Raw genomic sequence first — 5,816 nt, 5'->3', positions numbered from 1 at the left:
AGAGTTGAGCATAATCATCCGTGCATATAATTGAAACTCAAAGGTGCAATATTCAAGTTGGACTTGCCTCAACTAGTCCGTTCTCTTGGACAACAAATAGAACTTCTAAGAAGCTGCTCTGTGTCATTTAAACGGAATTAGCTAGCCATGTAATGGCAATTGCCTTTTCTTATAGTTAAGGCACCTCGAAGACATATAGTTCATGAACTTTATAGACAAAAGATAATTACAAAAAAAGCCACTCGTCCACAATATATCGAAAATGTGAAGAAGACCGTATTGGTATATAAGTAAAACGAAAAGATAGACACAAATATTAAAAGAAAAATCGGAAGGCTGAATCGAAGTTTGAAGTTCTAGAGATCCTACTATACAGCGGGATTGAACAAATTCTCCAACTATTCATCATATCCTTATAATATCCTCATCCTGATAGACAATAAAGGAAGAAAATAAATTGAGAACCCTTTACGCCTTTATGCTTCGATTTTCTTGTTTTATGTTAATCAAATGTCGGCGAAATGAATTGCAACTGAGAAGAAGAAATCACCATATATAATGGAAGAAGGTGCCCATGCAGCCAATATCTTTAGGTCCCAATCTGATACTAACATAGGGCTTTCTTCATCAGCTAATTCGGTTGTTGCACTAGCACAAAAGGTTAGGTTCTTTCACAAGGCTAATTGAAGATTTAAATTTGATGGATTCGGAACCCATTTCACACTTGAATTGAGTTTAAATTTTAATATTTGTTGAAATTTAAGTTATTTTTACTTTATTTATGTTTTGCTCTTTAAATTGACCTATCGCTCTCCTCTATGAAAAAGCTCTTCCGTAATCACTCTCGATAAGACATCCATTCCCCTTTCAAATGAAAAGAGAACTAGACTTTTCTCTTCATCATTGACATCCTCCATTCAATCGCAGTGCGGCACTCTCAAAAAGCTCAATCCTCTAAGGCTGAAACGAATAGATCAGAAAAGAATTTCTGGGATCCGCCCGTTCCGATCCTTGCATGCTAAACAGTTGCAACCCTAGATATGTATGTTGGGAGAACCCTATGATCCTTCCATGTGGAGGGGAAGGAAGAAAGAAGGTGAACACGAATATTAAAAAACAGTTCATGGGGACCCCCAAAAAAGGGCATAGAGAGCGCGGAACGGGCTTTCCAAGCACAAAACAATCCCTACCTATACATTCCATGGCAACAGACAGAAGGCAATTTTTTCGTTATTCTTAACCCCAGGCGCATTTCCGTTCCCAATAATCTCCATGAAAAGACTACCATTCAAAAATACTGAATTCAGTTTTTTAAATATTATATCCATGCCCCATATATCCCTCCCTGAATACTATTTGTATCCTACCCCCTTAAATGATTTAAACCCTGTTATTTTAATTTGTTTCCAGTTTATTGCAGAGGCAATTGGCGCATACTTCATTATATTTGCATGGTTTGGATCAGTTGAAATGAATAGGCTATTTGATGATGAGAGCATAACATCTCCAGGGATAAGCACGACATGGGGAGCAGTTGCAATGGTGATGGTTTACTCATTGGGACAAGTATCAGGAGGTCATTTTAATCCTGCTGTTACAATCACTTTCACTATCTTCCATCGCTTCCCATGGAAATTAGTACGTACTAATGTACTATTTTTCTTTTTGAGGCTAAACTATTTTGAATTCTGATTTACCTTTGGATGACATAAAATCATATGGTAATTTATTGGGGTAGAATAGTAGCAAAATGTATTTAACATCATATGCATGTGTTGCAGGCACCTCTGTACATAATAGCTCAACTAATCGGCTCAGTTCTGGCATTCGGTACTTTAGCGCTACTGTTGGATGTGAATCTCAAAGATTATTTTGAATATTTTCCTAAATTGGGTTGAAAAATAACCCAAGTTTCAATATTTGGGTTGGAAAAAAGTAAGTCTTCAATTAATTGGTGATCCCCACAACATGGGGTGTATAATATGGACCGGGTTGGTTCGATTTTTATCAAAACCAAATCAAAACAACTATATCAATTTGGATTGGTTTGGTTTTGTCGGGTTTTTCGGTTTTTCGAGTTTTTTTGTTACATGAATATTATTTCAATCTTACTTTGTTATATTTACTATAAGTAAATATATGTTTAGTAAAAATAAAATAAAAATTGATAAACATATGATCTATTAAAATATTTTTATGGAAGAATTTTCTTAGTAACAATGATAGTTATTTTTTTAGTCGTCTGACAATAATTTTTCGTTGATGTACACTTTCAAGGTTAACCATATTTAATAATTAAGCATAAAAATCAATATCCTAAAAATAATGATATGTTCTATTTACTTTTAAATTATCGGAATACCACTTCAAATTCGAAAAAGATATAAGGGGTCGTTTGGTAGAGTGTATAAGAATAATGCTGAGTAATGCTGGTATTAGTAATGCTTGCATTAGTAATGCTGGCATTAGTTATGCTGAGATATTTCTTATCCATTGTTTGGTTTAATGTATTAATGCATTGCACAATTTCTATAAGAATTATTTGTTTACAAAAATACCCTCATAATCAGTCCATTACTTTATCTTTTAGAAAAACATATGTTGAGGAATGTTTTTATATAAAAAGGTTTTAAAAAATTATTTAATTTGTCTACATATATTGTAGTGTAGAACTTAATATTTATTTATAAAAAAAAATATGCTAATTATTTATTTATTTACTAGGGACATAATTTTATTTTTCACTTTCTTGGATTATTTCAAACTTGCTTTAATATAATAACATATTTTTATCAAGCATAAATTTTGAAGGACAAATTTGTCTTTAACTAAGTTAATGCATGCATTAAAATCCATTGCATTGTTAATGCCATGGTTTCTTATGCATTAGTTATGCATAGGATAATACCAAATAGAGCGTATAACTAATACTTGCATAACTAATGCATATGTTCAAAGAGTGTACCAAACAAAGTATTACTAATACACAAAGCTAATGCATCCTACCAAACGACCCCTAAGAGTTTAATAGATCTTGACATATGAATATGGAAGAACAAAGAGATTGATGCATTTCAGTAAGACTTGATAAGAAAGTGACCATACAACTCATTATTTAAAGTTAATAAAAATGAAGATTCTATTAAATATTACATCCCATAAGAGAATCCCAAGTATTTCTAGATATTTTTTAAAGATTTTTTTTATAAAAAGCCTTAAAAGTATATACAAAAATTATATATTTAATGTTGGATTGATTCATGTTTTTACTCAATACCAAATAAAATCATACCAAATCTAATTAAATTTTTTAATTGGTTTGGTGTGGTTTTTCGATTCGGTTTGTACAGTCACATTATACCAAATCATACCAAATCACATTATACCAAATCATACCAATAAAATCATACCAAATCTAATTTTGTACAGTCATACCCACAACCATTTAGGGTTCTAAGATCTAACTTTATAGTACAGGACCATGGCTAGTTTTAACCGATGGGTTATTTGTCAATGAAGAAAGGACAGAACAAAATGGCAACTCACCCTGAATCATTTAGCGATTTAAGCATTTCACAACGGCTTGATTATATTAAATAGTTAATTATTTTTGTTAAATTCACATTATAATAGCGTGACACATTTGATGATACCATGATTAATTTCTTGGCTTCATTTAAGCTTCACACCCCCAAAATCGAGTGTGTGAATTCAACGCTCAATTTCGTTTAATTGCAAGCTGTAATAAATATTTGTCCAGGTTTTGATTGAGATATATCTTTGTTAGGAACATATATCTATCTGTGTCGATTAAAGGTACTCAATTTGATATATTGATTATAAGATATGTATATTGCTTATGTGGTCCTCGTAGGATAGTGAATAAGCTTTTGGATTCACTGTAATTATAACAGATTTCAGCATTAATTAATCTCGTGCTACAAAAAAACGAATACTAACAGTCACGACGACATAAATCATGTTTTATCCTAAAGATAAGTATACATATTTATTAATAAACCACTGTACCTTGTATTTTATATGCTTTAATGATAAATTACACTTTATTTGCACGTAATGACTAATGGCGGGAGTCTATTTTATGTGTAGGTGAATTGAAGATGAAAGTAGAGCAAAAGGGATACTTAAACTTTGAAAGCGTGTTCGAGAATAATGAAAAGGAGAAAGCTGGCGACGCCAGACCTTAAGCAGGCTTTATACTTGGCGATGCAAGGCCTTAAGCATGCGTTAGAACTGGCGACGCCAGGCCTGGGGCCAGGTCCACCAGGCATTATGCCACGCGAGGCCAGGTCTGGACGTGCACATTCCGAGTTTTGCAGACTTATTTCGTCTCCTGGTTTGACTAGGAATTGGCCTACACATTTAGGTCTTTTCCTACACATATAAATAGACTTAAAAATGTCACTTTTGAGGGATTGGAGAGAGAGACCGACATTAGACCAGGGATTCGACCTAAAGAGGAAAGAACACACTAGGAGAAAGGTGGAGAATTCTTCTACGAGTTTTTCACTTCCTTCTTCATATTTCTATTATTGGTTATAAATTCTAGTATTGTAGTTATGCATACTATTATGAATAGCTAATTTGTTATCTAGGGTTTTGATGAAACCTATTGGAGGAGGATTTTTTCGTTACGTTAATAAACATTTGCCGTAGTATATTCTTTATTTGTTCAACTACGTTATTATTGTGGTTGGTTGAAGAGCTCTCAATTGATTGTACCTATTTAGTATACATTACTCGGGAAAGAGTATATATTTAGGTAGTTGTTGAAAAACATCACTCCGAACGTATATGAGGGATCAATACGGATGGTTTAAAGGTGGGATTAGGGATAACGAAACCTTGATGCGATTCGAGTGAGCCGTACTTAATGTCAGCTAGTGTAATTCGGAAGAATATGTCTAGTAAATTGTGGTAGTTACTCGGAAGAGAATTACAACAGTCAGATCACTCATGATCGGTTGAGAGAACTTATGCAAATTTGTAAAAATGTAGCGGAAAAGATTTCGACAATAGGGAAAACCATAACTCTAGACCTCCGTAATCTTGTCTCCATTCTTTATCCTTGTCAATTGATAACTTTATTGCTTTCTAGTATTTGTTAGTTAATTAATTAGATAAAAATAAACATTATAATCTTTATAATTAGGAAATTATTTGCACTTGTGTTTCTTAGTGATATTAAACAAGTGTAGCTAAACCTTAATTTTCTGTGGGATTCGACTTCGAACTTGTAAACCGAATTATATTTGCAATGACCACTTAATTAGTCCTTTTTATAAAGCATAGTTGAGCGTGATCACTCATTATATTGAGTAGAATATCGTGATGATGATTCACTGGCTAAATTCCTTGGCAGCAAAAATATTGTCTAGGGACTAGGTCATATGCCAGACTGAAAGACGGCAGAATATTAAGATGATGGACAAGACTATATGTACACGCGGATGAGGGCGAAGAAAGCAAAATTTTTTGGTATTACAATGTTCAAAATAAATAAAAAAAATCAGATAAGCAAACAAATGTTAGTTCAATAAATAAATTGTAAAATAATTTCAAGAGCACTGAATTCGCAGTATGTCCTTAAAGAATTTAATCCCCTCACTGTTGCTTAAGGTATACGGATTAATTCCTCCCAGGATAGAACGGAGTAACTATTCTATAATAGCGGCACTTCATTATACAAAACTTCAGCGAACTCAACAAACGGATCAAATCACATTTGACACTTATGTTTATTTAGAAAATAATGCAACAATGTAGAAAAGAGGGGAGAAGATTTCTGATTTTCT

The 5,816-nt window shown here is 32.9% G+C and overlaps 1 long non-coding RNA gene across 1 annotated transcript; it reads left to right on the top strand.

The window, feature by feature from the left end:
- The first annotated feature begins 382 nt into the window (after positions 1 to 382).
- LOC107790439 (uncharacterized) lies at positions 383 to 2,017 on the top strand. The gene is made up of 3 exons (XR_001649040.2): positions 383 to 660; positions 1,421 to 1,638; positions 1,782 to 2,017. It is a non-coding gene; the product is annotated as an uncharacterized LOC107790439 (long non-coding RNA).
- The last annotated feature ends 3,799 nt before the right edge of the window (positions 2,018 to 5,816 follow it).

This window comes from Nicotiana tabacum, chromosome 3, assembly GCF_000715075.1.
Source record: "Nicotiana tabacum cultivar K326 chromosome 3, ASM71507v2, whole genome shotgun sequence".
Lineage (NCBI taxonomy): Eukaryota > Viridiplantae > Streptophyta > Magnoliopsida > Solanales > Solanaceae > Nicotiana > Nicotiana tabacum.
The sequence above is the reverse complement of the archived record's forward strand: the minus strand, read 5'-3'. Positions and strand labels throughout refer to the sequence as shown.